Source organism: Perognathus longimembris, chromosome 1 (genome assembly GCF_023159225.1).
Source record: "Perognathus longimembris pacificus isolate PPM17 chromosome 1, ASM2315922v1, whole genome shotgun sequence".
Classification (NCBI taxonomy): domain Eukaryota; kingdom Metazoa; phylum Chordata; class Mammalia; order Rodentia; family Heteromyidae; genus Perognathus; species Perognathus longimembris.
In genome coordinates, this window is record NC_063161.1 from 130,273,978 (window position 1) to 130,296,112 (window position 22,135).

General features: G+C 38.3%; 1 protein-coding gene across 1 annotated transcript in view; it reads left to right on the forward strand.

Moving 5' to 3' along the window:
- LOC125338645 overlaps positions 1-22,135 on the forward strand; it is a 163,284-nt gene that overhangs the window by 43,764 nt on the left and 97,385 nt on the right. The window lies entirely within an intron of this gene.

Below are 22,135 nucleotides of genomic sequence, written 5' to 3' on the forward strand. Positions count from 1 at the left end.
CGCTCTGGTGGGCGCACTCTACACAGGTGGGCAGGGCCCCTGCGACAGCGCTCGCTCTGCTAGGCGCATCTCTGCACAGGTGGGTGGGCTGCCCCTCAACAATACCGGCCCTGGCGCAATCCACACAGGTGGGCGAACCGCCGGAGAGGTGCGCTCCTCTGACCAAGATACCAAGTGGAAAAAAGAACCAAAGAAGAGAAAAGCCTCCATGCCACGCTGAATCAGCGACCAGCAAACCCCCACCAGGGGCACGCTAGGATCAGCACAACACAGCGGCAGGACACTATCCTGCAGAGAAAGACACAGAACCTACCCACCCCCAAGTGCAGTGAGGGTGACCACCTCAGCAACAACCAAGATGGTCATGCTCACCCATTGGGCAGTAAGGTTCAACAGCCAAACTCAAACCCAGATCCAGGACACAAACAAGTCTCCCACTGACAGACCAGCGGGAACCAGCACAAAGCCAAACCAGGGAAGCCACCCACAGATCTCTAGATGCGCAAATCACAAAGAAATGTAACAAATTTCACTAAAGGGCAAGCCAACTCGCCAGCCCCAAAAAGCAGTACGACTGAAGAGGAGATGGAGAATAAAAAATCAACTGAGACTATGATAGCAGAAATGATGGAAAGCCTCAGAAACAAAATCAGAAAACAATTCCAGGAGTTCAGAGTGGAAGTCTTGAAGGACATCCAGGAAGCCAAGAAAGAAATGGAAGCAAAAATGGATACAGTGCAAACCTCTGTTAAATAAGATCTTAACATCCTGAGAAGTGAAATGCATGAAAAAATAGATTTAAAATACAACTCTTTAAAGGAAGAAATTTCCACGATCAGAGCTGATCTGGCAACCATAAATAGCTCCCTGATATGCATAAACTACACGATTGAATCCACAGCACAAAGAATTGACCATATTGAAGCCAGAATCTCTCTCTTGGACGATAATGCAGCCGATAAGGACCAGAAAATTACCACAATCCAAGAAACAGTGAAGCTCCAGGGTAGACTAATCCAGGAGCTAGTGGACAAAGACAAGAGATATAATCTGCGCATAATTGGAATAGAAGAAGGAGCCGAATACCAGAGCAGAGGGCTTAAACATGTTCTCAATAAAGTTATTGCAGAAAACTTCCCCAATCTCACAAGGGACCTCATCCAGGTAACTGAAGCATATAGAACACCTGGCAGACCAGACCCTAGAAAAGCCATGGCCAGGCATATAATAATCAGGACTTCAGATCTCAAGAATAAAGAGGGGCTGGGGATATGGCCTAGTGGCAAGAGTGTTTGCCTCATATACATGAGGCCCTGGGTTCGATTCCCCAGCACCACATATACAGAAAATGGCCGGAAGTGGCGCTGTGGCTCAAGTGGCAGAGTGCTAGCCTTGAGCAAAAGAAGAAGCCAGGGACAGGGCTCAGGCCCTGAGTCCAAGCCCCAGGACTGGCCAAAAAAAAAAAGAAAAAAAAAGAATAAAGAGAAAATTCTGAATGCAGCCAAAGCGAAGAAAGAAATTTATTACAATGGGAAGAGTATCTGAATAACAGCAGACCTCTCCACACAAACCTACCACGTGCGAAGAGAATGGAAGAACACCATCCAAGTCTTACAGGCCAACAATTGCCAACCTAAAATAAAATATCCAGCAATGCTGGAGTTCATATTCGAGGGGAAAACTAGATCTTTCCATAGCAAAGAGGATCTAAAGGAGTATGTGAATAAAAACCAGCCCTACAGAGAATTCTAAGAGGGGAACCCCACCCAACAGAAACCGTACAGGACACACAGACAGAAACAGAAAGAAACTACAACAGCCAGAGCCCAACAGAAAGAGCAGCTCACTAAAGACAAGAAAAAAAAGAGAAAAAACAGCCTAACAAGAAAATGGAAGGAGAAAAAACACTAGCATCCTTGCTCTCTGTGAATATAAACTGTATAAACTCTCTGATGAAGAGGAGCAGACTGGCAGAATGGATCCGCAAACAAAAAGTTGCCATCTGTTGTCTACAAGAGACCCACCTTACAGCAAGGGATAAAAACAGGCTCCGAATGAAAGGATGGAGCAAGATCTTCCAAGCAAATGCACCTACCAAAACGGCAGGAGTAGCCATCCTGATCTCAGACAAGCTGGACTTCTCATTAAAATCAACTCAAAAAGATAAAGCAGGTCACTACATTTTAATACAAGGAAAAATCCAGAATCAAGACATCATGGTGATAAATGTATACTCACCGAACAAAAGAGGCCCTACATATGTCAAGCAAATTCTCACAGAAGTACAGAACAAGATAGACCCAAACACAATCATGGTGGGTGACTTTAATACCCCACTCTCTCCAAGAGACAGATCCAACACCCAGAGGATTAGCAGGGGAGCTGAGGACCTAAGTAACACCATATCCCAAATGGATCTGACAGATCTATACAGAATCTTCCACCCTACAGAGACCCAATACACCTTCTTCTCAGCAGCCCATGGATCAGACTCCAAAATAGACCATGTCATAGCCCACACAAAGAACCTCAGCAAATACAAAAGTATTGACGTCATCCCATGTATTATATCTGACCAGGGTGGATTAAAGGTAACCCTCAATAACAATGGTTACCACAGAGGCTATACACATTCTTGGAGGCTAAACCCCACACTGTTATCCAACACTTGGGCCACAGACCAAATTAAAGATGAAATTAACGAATTCATAAGCCACAATGACAATGAAAATACATCACAAAGAAACCTATGGGACACAGCTAAGGCAGTACTGAGGGGCAAGATCATTGCCCTCAGCACTCACATTAAAAGAATGGAAGCAGAGCAGGTGAATAACCTCACGATGAAACTAAAACAACTGGAGAAACAAGAAATGATCTAATCTGAAATGACTAGGAGGAGAGAGATCACAAAGATTAAAGAAGAGATAAATCTGATTGAAAATAGAAAGACAATTCAACAAATAAATAAGACTAAAAGCTGGTTTTTTGAGAAAATAAATAAAATTGACAGACTCCTCGCAAGACTTACAAAAAAAAGAAGAGACTCATATACGTAAAATCAGGGACTCCACCGGAAAAATTACAACAAGTACACACGATATTCAAACAATCATAAGGAACTATTTCCAGAACCTCTACTCACTAAAAACCAATAATTTTACAGAAATGGATCAATTCTTAGAGAAGTATAAACTGCCAAACTGAACCAAAAAGAAATAAATCAACTAAATAAACCAATAACTTACAGCGAGATTCAGGGGGTAATCAAGAACCTCCCAACAAAGAAAAGCCCAGGCCCAGATGGATTCACCAACGAATTCTATAAAACCTTTAGTGAGGAGCTAATACCAATACTCCTCAAACTCTTCCGCGAAATAGAAACAGAGGGAGAAATCCCAAACTCATTCTATGAAGCTAATATCATACTCATTCCCAAACCAGGCAAAGACCCAACAAAAAAAGAGAACTACAGACCAATATCACTAATGAACATAGACGCAAAGCTCCTCAATAAAATATTAGCTAACAGGATCCAGAAACTGATCAAGAAAATTATACATCATGACCAAGTAGGCTTCATCCCACAGTGACAGGATGGTTCAACATTTGTAAATCAATCAATGTAACTCACTACATAAACTGAACTAAAATCAAGAATCACATTGTTATCTCAGTCGATGCCCAAAAAGCCTTTGACAAAATACAACATCTATACTTATTAAAAGCTCTGGAGAGAACAGAAATAGATGGAACATTCCTCAAAACAATAAAAGCCATATACAACAGACCAACTGCTAACATCATATTAAATGGACAGAAACTTAAATCATTCCCCCTAAACTCAGGAACAAGACAAGGATGCCCACTCTCCCCACTTCTTTTCAACATAGTGCTGGAATCCCTAGCCATAGCAATAAAGCAAGAGGAGGACATCAAAGGGATCACATCGGCAAGGAAGAAATCAAGCTATCCCTATTCGCAGATGACATGATCTTATATCTCAAGGACCCAAAAAACTCAGTCCCCAAACTCCTGCACCTAATAAACCATTTTGGCAAAGTAGCAGGATACAAAATCAATCCACAAATGTCAGCAGCTTTTCTGTACACCAGCAATATACAAGCAGAAAAGGAAATTATGGAAACAATTCCATTTACAGTAGCCAAAAAAAAAAAAAAAGTACCTAGGGATCAACCTAACCAAGGACGTGACGGACCTATTTAATGAGAACTATAAAAATCTAATAAGGGAAATCAAAGAAGACACGAGGAGATGGAAAGACCTCCCATGCTCATGGGTAGGCAGAATCAATATAGTGAAAATGGTCATATTGCCCAAATTGTTATACAAATTCAATGAAATCCCTATCAAAATCCCAGTTACATTCTTCACTGAAATAGAGAAATCAATCCATAAATTCATATGGAACAGCAAAAGACCTAGAATAGCCAAAGCAATTCTAGGCAAAAGAAACAGTGCAGGAGGTATCGCAATACCAGACTTCAAGCTCTACTATAGAGCTATCATAACAAAAACAGCCTGGTATTGGTATAAAAACAGACCTGAAGACCAATGGATTAGAATTGAAGATCCAGAAATAAAACCGCACTCTTACAGTCAGCTGATATTTGACAAAGGAGCTAAAGACATACAATGGAATAAACATAGCCTCTTCAACTACTGGTGCTGGGAGAACTGGGCAGCCATTTGCAGACAACTCAAAGTAGACCCAAGCCTATCACCATGCACCAAGATCAACTCAAAATAGATGAAGGACCCCAATATCAGACCTGAATCCTTGAAACTACTGAAGGACAGAGTAGGAAAGATGCTAGAACTATAGGCACAGGAAGGAACTTCCTGAATAGAGTCCCAGGGGCACAACAAATAGGGGAGAGACTCGACAAAAGGGACTACTACAAGTTAAAATGTTTCTGCACAGCTAAGGACATAGCCACCAAACTAGAAAGACAGCCAACCATATGGGAAAGGATCTTTACCAGCACAGCAACAGACAAAGGCCTAATATCCATCATCTACAGAGAACTCAGAAAACTAAGCCCCTCCAAGCCCAGTAATCCAATTAGGAAATGGGCAAAGGAGCTAAAGAGTGACTTCATAAGAGAAGAGATAAAAATGGCAAAGAAACATGAGGAAATGTTCAACATCCCTGGTAGTAAAGGAAATGGAATACAAACAACCCTGAGATACCACCTCACTCCAGTTAGAATATCCTATACTCTGAACTCAGGCAACAACAAATGCTGGAGAGGGTGCAGGGAAAGAGGAGCCCTTCTCCATTGTTGGTGGGAGTGCAAATTAGTACAACCACTTTGGAGAACAGTATGGAGGTTTCTCAAAAAGCTCAATATAGACCTACCCTATGACCCAGCCATTTCACTTCTAGGCATCTATCCTGAACAGCAGGTCCCAAGATATCAAAAAGACATTTGCAGGGGCTGGCGATATGGTCTAGTGGCAAGAGTGCTTGCCTTGTATACATGAGGCCCTGGGTTCAATTCCCCAGCACCACATATACAGAAAATGGCCAGAAGTGGCGCTGTGGCTCAAGTGGTAGAGTGCTAGCCTTGAGCAAAAAGAAGCCAGGGACAGTGCCCAGGCCCTAAGTCCAAGCCCCAGGACTGGCCCCCCCCCAAAAAAAAAAGACATTTGCACTTCCATGTTTATCACTGCACAATTCACAATAGCCAAAATATGGAATCAACCCAGATACCCCTCCACAGGTGAATGGATCCAAAAAATATGGTACCTATACACAATGGAATACTACATAGCGATTAGGAATGGTGAAATATTGTTATTCGCAGGGAAATGGTCAGAACTTGAACAAATAATGTTGAGTGAGACAAGCCTAGAACACAGAAAACATAGGGCCATGATCTCCCTGATATATGACTGTTAAGATGGGGTGACCGGGAGACAGTAGAGACCAGGTCTGTGAAACCATAAACTTCTTGTCAAATGGTATTTCCCTCAGGATTGGGTCAGCGATCTTACATTATGTAACTAAAACCAAACAACTACTCAACATATAAAGACCAAAAATTGATCTCTCAGTGGAATACAATAACTCAAAAGCTATGTATGTACGTTTATATAAGACTATTGTCGACATATTGTCTAATGTCGACATTACATTTAAAGCCCTAGGTGAATTTTCTTTGGCGTAGGCCACGTGGCTACTGTATATGTTCTTGGTACATTGGGTATTGTATATATGTCTATCTGACCTAGGGAAGAGAAAGAAAAACAGGGTGTAAGATATCACAAGAAATGTACACACTGCCCCACTATGTTATGGTACCCTTTTTGCACAGCACCTTGTCAAAAAATTTTTGTGTAATTAATAAATAAATTACAAAAAAAAAAAAAATAGGACCCGAAGCAGAGCTGAGCTTGGTGGTGCAAACCTGCAACCCCAGAACTTACAAGGCTGAGACAGGAGAATCTCAAGTTCCAGACTGACTTGGATTATATAGCTATATTGTCTAACAACAACAATAGCAGCAGCAGCAACTAGAAAAAGATTCTGAAGACAAAGCTGTGATTGGAGGCATAAGGAAACTCCTGTACTTCCTCTTCTTCCTCCTCTTCTCTGCCTCCTCTTCCCTTTTGTCCCACATAAGATCCAGTCAGGGACTATGCATTACATTTGTATATCCAAAGTGAGTAAGATCAGATTTCAAGACTAAAATTCTATTTCATTTCAAGTGATCTGTGGTTTAAAATTACTGGTGTCCTTGTTAGGTATGGTGCTCTTTTTTATGGTCTCTCAACTAGTGGTCTTCTGCATCACTTTCTAGGAAGTGTGTAAACTGGGGTAAAAATTAGGTCTATTTGATTCAAAGATTCCACTGTACCACCTAATGATAGTAAAAAAATCTCATGGGATTATAAATTGTACTTCTGTTTCTACATGTGTGTTTCTTACTTGGGTACCATCTTTTCCTTATTTTTAAAATTGTTCACCTGAATGAATATTTAATTTGCATAAACTTGGTACAGTTTTTTTTTTTTTCAAATTTTCAAATAATAAGGGGAATGTAGTAAAAGATTTTCCTTCCATTCTTATTTGTCAGCCAGTGTGGTCTTTTCTCCCAGAAGTAGTTTTTACCCTTGCCCAAATATACGTGAATATATCATTATTTTCTCCATCTTTGAATTAATTTTAGAGTATTTATACTATCGTACATGTATGGCATGTATTATTATTTAAGATTTCAGTGCATCTCGATTAGTGTCCCTCTTGGATTATTTCTGTGTTTTTAAGAATTTATTGGCTGGGCTGGGCTTAGCAGTAGAGTGCTTGCCTAGCATGCATGAAGCCCTGGGTTCTGTTCCTCAGCACCACATAAACAGAAAAAGCTGGAAGTAGCATTGTGGCTCAAGAAGTAGAGTGCTAACCTTGAGCAAAAAGAAGCCAAGGATAGTGCTCAGGCCCTGAGTCCAAGCCCCAGGACTGGCAAGAAAAGAAAACTAAAAGAATTTATTGGTTCCACAAGGAAATGATTGTTTATTTTATGAGTTCTTTCCCACTATAGAGACCTTTTTCCAGAAATCATGGCCATGAATACAATGGGGATTTCCTGTGTTTCCAGTCACCCTGCTAAAATGACTTTCACATATTTTGTTATTAAGGGGTTAAGAATTCTGGCATTTTATGTCTATAGTGTTTCTACACTCATTTCAAATTGTTTTATTTATTTTTATTTTATTTTTTGCCAGTCTTTGGGCTTGAACTCAGGGCTTGGACTCTGTCCCTGAACTTCTTATGCTCAAGGCTAGCGCTCTACCAGTTAAGCCACAGCGCCACTTCCTTGTTTTATTTTTATTATCTTTAAAAAGTTGTACAGAGGTGTTACCGTTCAATAACTCAGTTCATGACTGTAATTTTCATCAATACTATGCCTTTCATAATTTTCGATTCTTGGCGGTTACTCAGCCTGGTGTTGGGAAGCGGTTGTTTTCTCCTCCAAACAGTCTAAACCAGTCCCTTTTTTCTTTGTATTTTAAAAAATTGTATATGAGCACATTATTGTTGTTATAAAGGTGTTGGACAGGGAGGGGTTATACTTGAGTAAGTCAGGTAATGAGTACATTTCTTTTTGGACAATGTCACCTCTTCCCCCCCCCTCTCTTCTAGTTTCTCGCTCCTGTCTCTACCCACAACTTGTGTAGTTCGTTTTTAACCTACTGAGTACCACTGCTGCCTTAAAAAAAACCATGCATGGAATCCCAGCTACTTAGGATCATGGTTTGGAGCCAGCCTGAGCAGGAAAGTCCATGGGACTGTTATCTTCAATAAATCACAAAAAATCTGAAAGTGCAGTGGTTGCCTACATGGTAGGGCTCTAACTTTGAGCTAAAAAGCTAAGGAACAGAGCCCAGGCCCTGAGTTCAAGCCCCAGTACCAGCACACACACATAAAAACATATTATATGCTTACTATAAAAATCAAGTATAATATGGAAAGTGAAAGTTCTTTGTAATTCTGCCTTTCAAGTTCATTCTGAGATTGCTAATGCTACACAGTCTCTCAATCTTTTTTTTTTTTTTTTTTTTTTGCCAGTACTAGGGCTTGAACTCAGGGCCTGGGCAATGTCCCTGAGCTCTTTTGTTCTAGGATAGAGCTGTACTACTTGAGCTACAGCTTCACTTCCAGCTTTTGTGGTTAATTGAAGATAAGAGTCTCATGGATTTTTCCTGCTCAGGCTGGCTTCCAACTCTGATCCTCAGATCTCAGCCTCTTGAGTAACTAATATTACAGGCATGAGCCACTGGTGCCTGGCTTTCTCTCAACATCTTAATCAATTTTCCCCCCATTCTACCCCCTTGCCTTCCTCCATGCCTTCTTCCCTTCCTTCCCTTTCTTTCCTTTTATCTTTATTCCCCGCCCCCCCCCCCCCCCCCGCAGATCTTCAAGTTTATTTGCTCAGTGCACAACAGCTACATAATTACTCACATTCATAATATTCCATTACTAAGGAAAATTGTGTGTGTGTGGGGGTGAGGGTGTGTGTGTGGGGTCAGGGTGTAACCCAGAACTTTGAGGATGAACTTTCATCAAGGTTTGAAGCCAGCTCAGGCAGAAAAGTTAGTGAGAATCCAAAAATAATCAGTAAAAAGCCAGGCTTGGGGCATTGCTCAAGTGGTAGAACACCAGCTAAATAAACTGAACAAGCTGAAGGCCCTGGTTCTTAAAAATTGGGTCCTTTTTGGTGTCCAGTCAAAGTTTCTTTTCTAGTTAGGAAACTTCTGTATTTCTGCTTACTAGCTTAATTTGGCACTCTTTTGATTTTATTTTTATTAGTATTATGGCAACAGAGAGGAAAGTGCTGAAAGCATTTCCAAATGGCATAAAGTTTGTTTAGGAAGGCTTTCTAGAAGAAATAAGTTTAAAGCTAACTTTTGAAGAAGCAAATTAGAACATATTGATTAAAAAGAGAGACTGTTCTTAGAAAGGATAAATACAAATTATGAAGAAAGGATTAATAAGATAATCATCTTAAACCCATCACCCATCCTTACAGTCCTGGCCAAACAATCTCTTACTATCTGGACTATTCTTTGTCTACTACTTCATCTCATTAGAGATGTAAAGGCTCAGCCACTCATAGTCTAGGACTAGGACCCTTAGAGGCAGAGAAATATCCAAGTTCTAGCCTCCTTATAATGTATAGAGAGTATTTGGTGGTAGGGCAGTACAGTGGACCCAGGATTTCTGTCAGTAAGAGTAAGAGATGAGCTTTACACTGTACATATGTTATCAGTGGAAGTAGTTGATATTAAAGCTGATTATAGGTGCTGGCAAACTAACAAGGAAAAGGGAGAAAATGTAACAATGTGATTTGGCTGATAAAAATAATGTTAATTGTAGTCTTCTGACTCATTTATTTATTTCCATCCTGCCTTCTTCCACAAAGAAATTTGAGGTGGCTAATTACAGTCATTACATCAGTTTATTGTCATTTATGTTCAATTACAATGTCACAAATTATTGTGCACGTTAAAAGATAAGATTAACATATGAATTTGATAATACTTAAATGTCTATTCCTGCACACAATATATGTTGTAAATGCATAAAGATTATTTTCATAAAACCATGGTCATTTGATCATACTTTTTTGTGGTATTGAGTTTGAGCTCAGTCTCATGCTTAGCTGGCTTGCTCACTTGCTCAGCTGGCCCCTCCTCTGCCTCTTGAGCCATACCTCCAAGCCTTGCTTCTTGCTCTTTTTTTTTTTAAATTTTTATTGTCAAACTGATGTACAGAGAGGTTACAGTTTCATACGTTAGGCATTGGATACCTTTCTTGTACTGTTTTTTACATCCTCCCTCATTCCCCCCTCCCCCTTTCTTTTTCCCCCCATGAGCTGTTCAGTTGATTTACACCAAACAGTTTTGCAAGTATTGCTTTTGTAGTTGTTTTTCTTTTTACCCTGTGTCTCTCGATTTTGGTATTCCCTTTCAGTTTCCTAGTTCTAATACCAGTATACATGGTTTCCAATGTACTCAGATAAGATACAGAGATAGTGCAGGTACAACCACAGGAAGGGGATACTAGAGGATTATCAATAATAGAAGCTACAGTTTCACATCACATGTTGAAAGTAATTACAACAGTGATATAACAGTCGTTTCCATAACATGGAGTTCATTTCACTTAGCATCATTTTATGTGTTCATAAGGGTATAGCTATTGGGCTCTTGTGATCCTCTGCTGTGACTAGCCTAAACCTGTGCCAATTATTCCCTATGAGGGAGACCATTGCTCTTTTTTTTTTTGAAAGGTAGTCTCACAGACTTTTCTGTTCAGGCTGAGATCCTCCAGATCTGAGTAGCTAGGATTGCAGGAATGAGCCACTAGTGTTGGTTCATCTGAACATAGGCTTCATTGTTACCACCATAAGTGAATTTGATAAAATAGAATTATATATAATACCTAAATATAAGTTATAAATAATAAAATTATTCATTATACAAATTATTATTCGATGTTTCTTCTTCATGCCAAGAAGCGTAGTAGGCACTGAGAGTATATATATGGAATTCTCTCATCTATGGAGCTCATATCCAGACAGGAGGGAACCTATAGGTAGCAGCACCATGTGATGACATATGAATAGAAAGGGTAGTTAAAGAGTATAGAGGAAGAAAATCCAAACTGGGATGGTTACAAAAAGTTTCCTTTAGGAAATTATATCTCAACCAAATTTGGTAGTTTACATTATGATTCTTTGCATCCTTTGGTTTTGACACATGTATATAATAACACTTATCGACCCATGTGATATGATACAAAATAGTTTCACCGTCCTAAAAATCTTTTGGGTTCATCTGTTTATTTTTACTTTCCTGAAACTTCTAGCACAAACTGAGTTTAAAGGATGAGTAAGAGGCACTGAGGTAAAGGAGAAAAAGTGTATGACACAAAGACCCTAAGATGGAAAGGAATAACAAGTTGTTTTGGGATTCTGTGAGTTGAAAATTATGGATGACTTGAGAGGGGAAGAAGAAGAGTGAAGAACTGGAGCAGAGAGGAGGCCAAGCAAGTGGTGAAGAGTGCATGTCGTGAAGAGGTTGCATGGTATAGCAAGGTGTTTATATTTCATTTAACAATGGAGATTCTTGAATATTTTATGGCTGTGGTTATAATAATAAGACTAGTTGCCTGCATTAAAAATCTTTCTTTAAAAAAATTTTTTTTTTCTGTCCTGGTCTTGAGCCTCTTTGTGCTCAAGGCTAGTGCTCTACCACTTGAACCACAGCACCACTTCTGTCTTTTTTTAAAATTAAATTTTGTTGACAAGGTGGTGTGCAAAAGGGGTACAGTTACATAATAGGGCAGTGAGTACATTTCTTCTGATATCTTACCCCCTCGTATTTCTTTCCCTTCCCTAGATCAGGTAGGCATATATACAATACCCAGTGTACCAAAATCATATACAGTAGCCACGTGGCATACACCAAAGGAAATGCACACAGAACTTTAAATATAACATCAACAATAGAGTTTGCTAAAAATCTTTCTGATTATAGAATATAACATAACTATATAGAAGACTTCATGAAACAAATAGTTTACTGAATTAGTAAAAGGACTTTTATAATAATGACTTCCTTGCTTTTCTTTGTGTATTGTTACCTAGGCATGAATCTATAAACATTGGAGTTCATTTTTGCCTATTTTCTCTTTTTGATATGTGTGTATATGTGTAAGTGTATTTGGTTTCATTTTTGAGATGGGGTCTCACTATGTAACCCAGGCAGGCCCCAAACTCACTACAGTCATGTGCTACCTTGTCTAGCATTTTATAACCAATGAGTCTCTCTTCTACCTCTTAAATTCTTTTCCTTGAAACTTGTTTATGAAAGGAATCAGGCCATTTTAAACTATATGATTTTGAATTACATTTTCTCATATTCTTGATTTTGCTTAATGCATAGCCATTGTACACTTTAATACACTCTTCTGTTCTCTGTATTTTTTGGTAAATTGATAGTTGGAATATTTGTTACATCAAGTATAATATATCCTATAGTTGAAATTACATGATTTTGAGAGTTCTTCCTCTGTTGATGGACATTTGAATTGCTCCTGCTTTTTTGCTACCAAAACATAGTACAATAGTTAGAAATTTTACACAAATATGTTTTTGTATGCAGCATAATCTCCTTTCCCTATTACATGCTTATGTATCTTTCTTTTACATTACTTTCTCATGTGTGATTATTTGATATTTGTTTTCTTTCCTAGGCCATAAATTTCATAAATAAGGGCTATATTTATCTCTGTATCTATTGTAACTTTGTCAATAAATACTTGGATTAATGCATTTCTGTAAGTGGGATTATTGAAGTAAGGAATATACACATTTTAAATTTAGTTATTATTAAATTAGACTCAAAGAATTGATCTTATTTTCCTACTTCTGGTACTGGTTTTCTCATATCCAACCACACTAGTCCTTCCTTCTTCTCCTCTGTTCTCCCATCTCCACACCCACTTCTACAAACTTTTTTTTTTTTTTTTTTTTTTTTTTGGTGTCCTAGGGCTTGAACTCAAAACCTCATGCTCTTGGCTTTTTTTCTTGTTGTTGGTGCTGTGTCTCTTGAGCCACAGCTCTAGTTCCTTCCTTTTGCTGGTTAATTTGAGATAAAAGTTTTTCAGATTTGTCTGCCTGGGCTGTCGTTGAACCTCAGTCCTTAGATCTCAGCCTCCTGAGTAGCCAGGATAAGAGGCATGAGCCACCAGCACCCAGCCTACAAACATTTTTTGACACATTCTAGGTTTTGTTTTAGGTGCTTGAGATAAACATATCAGGGAACAAAACAAAGATCCTGAGTGGCAGGAGATAGGAAGTAAACACAATAAATCAGGAAATTCTGTAGGACATTATAGATAGTAGACCAACAGAAGAGCAGATGGTAAAAAGCATTTCTACAGTTGGAATTGAATTGCAAATTGAAATAAGATGGTGAGAGTACAGGACCCAGTGAAGTGACATTTGAGCAGACTTGAAAAAAGTGAGGGAATGAGCATGTGGCTCCAGGAGGAAAGTGAGCTAAAAGAGACAGCTGGTTCAAAAGCTAGTAATGACTGCATAGGAATAGGAAGACCCCTGGATTCTGGTAATGCTTTTGTTTTTTTGGCCAGTCCTGGGAGACTTGGACTCAGGGCCAGAGCACTGTCCCTGGCTTCTTTTTGCTCAAGGCTAGCACTCTGCTACTTGAGCTATAGCACCACTTCTGGCCATTTTCTGTATATGTGGTGCTTGGGGAATTGAACCCAGGGCTTCATGTATACGAGGCAAGTACTCTTGCCACTAGGCCATATCCCTAGCCTGGTAATGCTTTCTTGATCTACACAGTGATGGGGTCAGTTTGTTCATGGTTTTATTTGTAGTTACGATTCATACATTTTTCGGTGTCCTATACTTCAGACTTTGTTTTTGTTAAAAACATAAGCTGTCATTCTTTAATGTTATTTTTGTTTCTTAGGCAATAAGTGAATATGAGTAAATTGAAGGATGAAACATAGAAAGTTACTTTTCCCATTTCTACTCCTTTTCAACAAGAGATACATAGGAGACTTTAATGTTACAATTCAAAGAGATAGCCTGTGCCCACATGTCACATATACTAGAATAAATCTCTTTTGTAACTTCCAAAGAACTTTTACATTAAGAATAAGTAGTAAACTGGCTCATACTTGCTAATCCTAGGTATTTGGGAGGAAGAAATGGGGAGGATTATCACTTGAGGCCAACCCGAGCAAAGAATGAGATCATTTCTCAAAAAAAAAAAAAAAAAAAAAAAAGTGGGCATGATAGTTCACATCTGTAGTCCCAACTATCGTGGGAGAATTGAAGGAGGATCATGGGGAAAAAAAAAATCAAGACCTTATCTGAAAATATAGCTAAAGCAAAAAGGGCTGTTGGTATGGATCATGTGGTATAATGTTTGCCTACCAAGTGTAAGGACATGAATTTAAACCACAGACCTAACAAAAAATAAAATAAAATAAATATAAAGAGTGGATATTGAACACTTCAGAATGACTTAGTGCTTACCCAGTTGCTCATGAGTATTTTCCTTTGACTTATTAATATGATGAATATATTAATAAATTTCTATTTACAAATCATCTTTGCTTTCCTTTAATATTCTCTTCTTGATTATGTTGAATTACTCTTACTATTAATACTAATATCGACTTGCTTATGACTCACTTTGAATTTTCATATCTATATTCATGAGTAAGGCTAGTAAATAGTTGTTATTCTCCAATGTTAGATTCAAAGTGCTTTTCGTAATTATAGCTTCTTTACTACTATTTTCTATAAAAAGAGAGGCCTATGGATTTATCTAATCTACTGTTTAGAAAAAGGGAAGGGGATAATTTTTAATATTTGATTTTATGTCCTTTCTGAGCTGCAAGGACATTTCAGTAATTAATAGGTGAGTCCTACCTTTGCCTAGACAAATTACTTCACTTGGAGTCTAGGACTCACATATTCTGACATTTTAAGAGTCATAGAGTTTGGACTATTAATTGGTGATGAAATAGTTGTTTGGAGATGTTTTGTGTAATAATTATAGACCTTTTTAATGTGACTATTTCTGTTTTCTTATATTTTCAACTAGAAACAAGGTAAAATATGCAGAATATGCCCTATGTTGTTGTAGTCTAGTCAGTCGGCCTTGGAGATGGGATAAATGCAGAGGGTTTACCTTCGAAGCCTGAGGATGCCTTTGAATTGCGTCTTGGAACTACTAGAATTTCTCCACTTAATATATCAGCACATTGGTGTGGCCTTTAAGCTTTAGAATAGTGCGTCTAGCTGTATCTTCCTCTGTCAACACAAGAGAATTGTGCTTCAGTGAGACTGTGGCATCTTTCGAATAGAAAACTCTAGTGCTGTGTTTTTCCCAATATAGTTCAAGAATAGTTGGCATGAAAGTCACTGAGTTGCTTTTTAAAAAAGTAGGTAGATTCCTAAGCCAGTTCTACATTTTAAACAAGTACTTTTAGTTAATTCTATTCATTCATGTGGTACTGGGGTTGAATTTAGGGTCTCATCCTTGTTAGGTGCTACCACTTGAGTTCTGCTTCCAGCTCACCTGTTTTGTGGTTATTTTGGAGATGGAGTCTAGCAAACTCTTCTGCCTTCACTCGAACTGTGATCTTCATCCACTTGAGTAGTTAGGATTATAGTTAGGATTATAGATGTGAGCCACCAGTTCCTGGCCTCAAGTAATTCACATTAAAATTAAAAGACTTTGCTATATAAGATTAAGAAGAACTTGCTTTTATTCAGTTATTTCCTTCAGCACAGGATTCTATGCCCAAAAGAAGTGCATATAAGATTAGGATCTTAGCTGGGCGCCAGTGTTTCATGCCTGTAATCCTAGCTACTCAGGAGGCTGATATCTGAGGATTGTGGTTCAAAGGCAGCTCAACCAGGGCAGGAAAGCCCATAAAACTTTTATCTCCAATTAACCACCAGAAAACCTGAAATGGCACTGTGGCTCAAGTGGCAGAGCAGAAGCCTTGAGCTGAAGAGCTCAGGGACAGTGCCCAAGCCCAGAGTTCAAGCCCCAAGACCCCCCCCCCCCCAAAAAAAATAAAAGAATGGGATCTTATGCTCAAGAAATTTGTAACCTAGTTATGGTGAGATGGATTAGACAAAGGAAAATTATGAAATATAAAATTGAAAGTCAGGAATTTTTAAACATCAACTTGAATGATATGTACTTTATATACAAAAGACTCACCATTTGAAGAATACAATATGATTAGTTTAAAATGTGGAGATGTAGTACAGTGGTAGAATAGTGTGTAGTATGTGTGAAGCCAGAGGTTCTATTTTCAGAAGCATAAGAACAACTAACCAATTTAAACACAATTTGATTAGAGTTTTTAAATATGTAAATTGGTGAAACTAATATCACAATCAAAATAAATAATTCCATTTGTAAACATTTCCTCATGTTCTTTGTCATTCATTACTCTTCCCATCCCATCTCCAGGCAATTCTTCATGGGCTTTCTGTCACCATTCATTTTCCTAGAGTTTTATATAAATGGAATCATATCAAATGTACTCCTTTTGTCTTGCTCAGTGTAAGGACTTTTGAGATTCTTCTGTTTTGTTGAACATAGCAACAATTTGTATTTTTTAATTGCTGAATAGTTTTCCATTATATGAATATATTTTGGTTTTTTAGCCCTTAGTATGTTGACAGGTATTCAGGTTGTGTCCTAGTTATTATGATAATATGAACATCTCAATCATACGTTTTCAATTTTATTCTATAGGTGTATGTACAGCTTCTAAAGAAATAGACAGATGGCTTTTATTTTGATTGTTGACAGAGACTGTGTTACAGTCATTGTACACTGTTTAAAAAGAAAAAAAAAGAATTTGATATGGTGGCACATGCTTGTAATTCTTGCTGTTGGGTAGGTGGACCAAGATCCAGGTAAAAGCACAAGACTAAACAACAAAGGAAAAAGGAATTAGGGATATGGGTCAAATGGGAGAGTACTTGCCTAGCAAGAATGAAGCCCTGAGTTCAAGCCCAGTACTGAAAAAGAAAAAGGGAAAAAAGAAAAGAAACTCCAAGAATTGTTTAAGTGGAATTTGCGGAGGGTACTAATTATGTAAAGGAAGAAAGAGAACATTTATTAGTTACTATCTAATTACTGTGTCTAGCACATAGTAGTTAAATGCTACATACAAGATTTTCAACATTTCTGCAACCCTAAGAGGCAAGTAGTAGTAACTATCACTTTTTATAGATAAAAAAACAAGTATACCAGTTGAAGGTGATATAGCTAGTAAGCAGTGGTTTTTAATCTTGTCTGATTACAAGATTAAAATAATCTCTGCTATACCCATAAAGTATAGAAGCAAAGGATATTCCAGCTTCAGAGGGTGGCAAATAGAGTGAATCAGGCAGTATTTCTCTCTTCATCTCTGAGCATGGCAAAGATGGAATTGTGATGATACTTGCCTTTAAGGCTTTGTTTTGGGGGATGGTTACTAGTGAGATAATTTGGTTTGGAAAGCAGGAAAAGAAATACTCTTTGAGTGAACCGTTGTAAATTATGGAAAGGGTAATGATGTGATTTGAAGCTGAATTTAGAACATTTTTTGGTGCTACCTGCTGAGTTAGTTTTGTGAGACAGCAATGAGAAGATCCTAAGTCCAGCCAAAAGACTTTACTAATTCAGACATAAGGTAATAAGTTATTTTTTCATAAGGCCACTGAGACCTATGAGAAATGTGAAAGATGAAGGCGACTTCAGTGGAATTAACATTAAGCTTGTTGACAGACTAAACAAGGGAGATGTAAACAAGAAGTAAAGGGGAATTTTGGGAATAATCCTGTGATTTCTGGTTTTTCAGTGTTGGGCATTCAGTAGTTTTGACTGGGTGTATATTTGAAATGCTCTCATATCTGTAGAGAGCTCATAAAAATTGTAACTATGTCATTAGAAGTACCGATTGTAGTATTGTTTTATAATAAATATATATAGCATAATATATGTCACATATGATATATATGTGCATATATATATTATATACACTATTATTCCAATACCTTGTATATTTTTTTTTGCCAGTCCTGGGGCTTAAATTCAGGGCCTGAACACTGTCTCTGGCTTCTTTTTGCTTAGAAAGCTCTACTACTTGAGCCACAGCGCTACTTCTGGCTTTTTCTATTTATGTGGTGCTAAGGAATTGAACCCAGGGCTTAATGCATGCTAGGCAAGCACTCTGCTGTTAAGCCACATTCCCAGTCCACTATGCCTTGGGATTTTCTGGGCACTAGGAAGACATTTATTCTAAGGAGCTCTCTTGGTATGCTGATGGATAGGGTCTTTGTCAGCAAGACAAAGTCATGACTAGAAGCTCAGAACTTTTAACCCCACCATCTTTCAGAAAGGGGAGATGAGCAAGAGATTGAGTTAATGATCAGATATACCTATATGATAGAGCTCTGTAAAAATCCTTGAGCTATTGGTTATGAAAAGCCTCTGGTTGGCAAGCACATCCATGTGCTTAGAGGGCAAGAGAAGCTCCTGAATCCAGGATCAAGTAATACTGGAATTTGAGCTCCTCAACCCTTTTTTAATTTTTAGTTATTTTTGTAGGTTGTCCCATTTTTTTGTGCAGGTCCAGCATCAGGCCATCACTCTGTGTGGCTGGTGTTACAGGCATGCATAATGACTTATTAATTGATTGAGATTAAGCCAAACCATATTTAGTTTATTGGCTGAGATGGAATCTTACTTTTAGCCTAGGCTGATCTAGAACCATGATCTCTACTTCCTGAGCAGCTGATATTGCAGGCAAGCATAGTATCTAATCCTCTTTGTAATGAGTAAAGTGTTTCCCCCCTGATTTCTCAGTCATTCTAGTGAATGATCAAGGAGGGGAATACCAGCTTATAATTGACTGATTTTAAGTACCACTTATGATTGATATTTTAAGTGGGAGAAGTCTTGTGGAACTGATTTCATTTTTACCTGTGGGATTTGATCCTATCTCCAGGTAGATTCTACTAGAATTGAATAAAATTGGAGTCCATTGGAGATTGTGTGTGTGTGTGTGTGTGTGTGTGTGTGTGTGCATGTGTGCATGTGCATGTGCATACATGCATGCAACAGATTTCACATTTTGGATGTAGAAATGTTGGATTGAGTATGAGAGTAGCAAAAGCGATTTGGTTTTTCCTGTTCTTATATGGTACTAACTTCCTAGACTGCCTGCCTCTCAGTAACAGGTGCCACTGAGCTAGAGGATAATTTTGAACAGAAGAGGCTAGAGGCACTAGGGAGGTGAGAAACATTAACATGCTCATTAAAATTGTAATTTTGCTACTCATTGGATTAGTGTGAATGCCCGGTTTGAGAATGTTTGACAATCTATCTGGTTTTCTAATAAACTCTTAGGCACTTTTTTTTTCTTTCTGTAACACATTTGGCCACTGTCTTTCCCTGGTTGTTTTCTCTTTGGTATCCTGTAACAAATTTGTACTTTCTACTTTGATCACATTTTACTCCATAAAGTTGGAATCTTTTGATGTTTCCTTCCATTGCATGTTTCTGATGAGTAAGTATACTTGAGTTTTCGTTTACTGAAAATTCTCTCATATTTGTTTTAGTGACTTCTGCTTTCTAAATCCAGTAGACCTTTCAGATTTATTTTATGTGCTGTAGCAATTAATACCTGCTGACCAGTCCCTTTTAAAAAAATTTGCTCTGGTCAGTAATAACATTTTTTTTGAGGCAGGGTCTCACTACGTAATTCAGGCTGTGCCGCCTCCTATCTTAGCCTCTTAAAGGATGGGAGCAAGGAGTTGGGAATATGGCCTAGTGGCAAGAGTGCTTGCCCTGGGTTCGAATCCTCAACACCACATATATAGAAAAGGCCAGAAGTGGTGCTGTGGCTCAAGTGGCAGAGTAGCTAGCCTCGAGCAAAAAGAAGCCAGGGACAGTGCTCAGGCCCTGAGTCCAGGACTGGCAAAAAAAAAAAAAAAAGCTGAGGTAGGTGGCTCAAGTGGTAGAGTGCCACCCAGGAGAAAGCCAACCAGAAATGGGGCCCTGCCAACAAAAACAAGAAGAAAAATGAAGACAAAGAAAGAAAGAAAGAAATGCCAATATTTATTGTTTTGTAGAAGGTTTTTTCCGTGAATAATTATTTATTTATTGTCAAAGTGATGTACAGAGGGGTTACAGTTTCATACATAAGGCAGTGGGTACATTTCTTGTACAATTTATTATGTAGGTTTTAAGACTTTGAATTCTTGCCACCAGTGTATGAGTGTCTCGATTGTTTTGTAGCTCACTAATATTTTGGTTGGTAATATTATTTAGGTCCTCTTCCTTTTTGTTTTCAATGTTTTTTATATTCCTCCTTTTTGTTTTTTGGGTTTTTTGTTTGTTTGTTTTTGTTTTGGCCAGTCCTGGGGCTAGGACTTAGGGCCTGAGCACTGTCCCTGGCTTCTTTTTTGCTCAAGGCTAACTACCTCTTGAGCAACATTACCACTTCAGTTTTTTTTTTTTTTCTGTTTCTGTGGTGCTGGGGAATCGAATCCAGGTTCATGCATGCAAGGCAAGCACTCTACCGCTAAACCATAGTCCCAGACCTATATCTTCCCTTTTATTAGCATGTATTAGTTGTACAAGGTGGAGGGAGGTGACATTTCCATAAAGGTATACAATTATTCCTAATTACCTTGGACTCTAACATTTCCCTCAATTCTCCTTGTTCTAAAAACTTTTCTTTTTTGTTCTGGCACTGGTACTAGGGCTTGAATTTAGGGCCTGGGAGTTGTCTTTTAGCTTTTACACTTAAGGCTGGCTCTCTACCACTTGAGCCACACCTCCACTTCTGGCTTTTGGTGATTAATTGGAAATACAAGTCTCATGGATTTTTCTGCTGGGGCTGACTTTGACTCAAGATCCTCAAATTTAAATCTTCAGAGTAGCTGGGATTATAGGTTTCCTTCTTGAAATAATCTAGGTTTCATTGTTTTATTTTCACACACACAAAGATTACCATCTATCTACACATGACCATCTATTACCTCTTGTTAATCTTACCTACTCCCACTGTAAACCATTCCTCCATATAATCTTTGTTTTGTTTTACTTATTTATTATTTATGTTTTGAGACAAGAACCCAGGTTGGCCTGGAACTTGCAGTTCTCTTTAACTTTGTGATTATGGGGTTATGGGAATGTGCTACTATGCCCAGGTGTCCCCCCTTTTTTTGTTTTTCTCAGCAAGTGATATCACATCCATCTAGTGATTCAAGCTAAAAACCTAAGCACAAGTCACTTACCAAGCTCTCTTGAGTTTAACCTCCCAAGTATCTTATGAATCTGTCTACCATTCTCTACCCTTTCTGCCACAAAGAATTCAGGCTATGTATATGTGTGTGTGTGTGTGTGTGTGTGTGTGTGTGTGTGTATGTTTGTATGTATATATATATGTACAGCAGTTTCCTTACCACTAACAATCACACTGGCCACACTATACCTCTGTTCTCTTTTTGTAATGGCCAAATTTGATTCTGTCAAAAGAATATTATCTTATCCTATTATAAAATCCTTCAGATAATTCCAAATTACTAATGTTTTAAATTTCTAAACATTACTTAAGACCCCTTGAGATTAGGCTTATTCATAGCCCCACAACCTCATTCAGATATGCTAGAAGTATTTTTCAGTCCACTGAATGTGCCTCTTCATTTGTAATTTCACTTCTTCTTTCTGTTTCTCATTATCTGTGCCCAGCAAAACCTAACTAACCATAGAAATTGCCTGTTAGCTAGGGAGATGTTTCCATATATTTTTGGGGTGAGGAAAGAAGCACATTTAATTAAATTGGTCTTAATTCTTACAATGGTACCAGGATGAAGTGGTGATAATAGGGAACTAGCTTGTTAGAGAGCATGGTAGCTCTTTCAGGAACTAAGGATGTAGTCCATAGATAAGATCATATTACTCATTTGTTAATACAACAGATATTTATTATGTACCTTCTTTGTAGAAGGAACTGTTATTCGGTGCTATAGAGTGCTCAAGAATG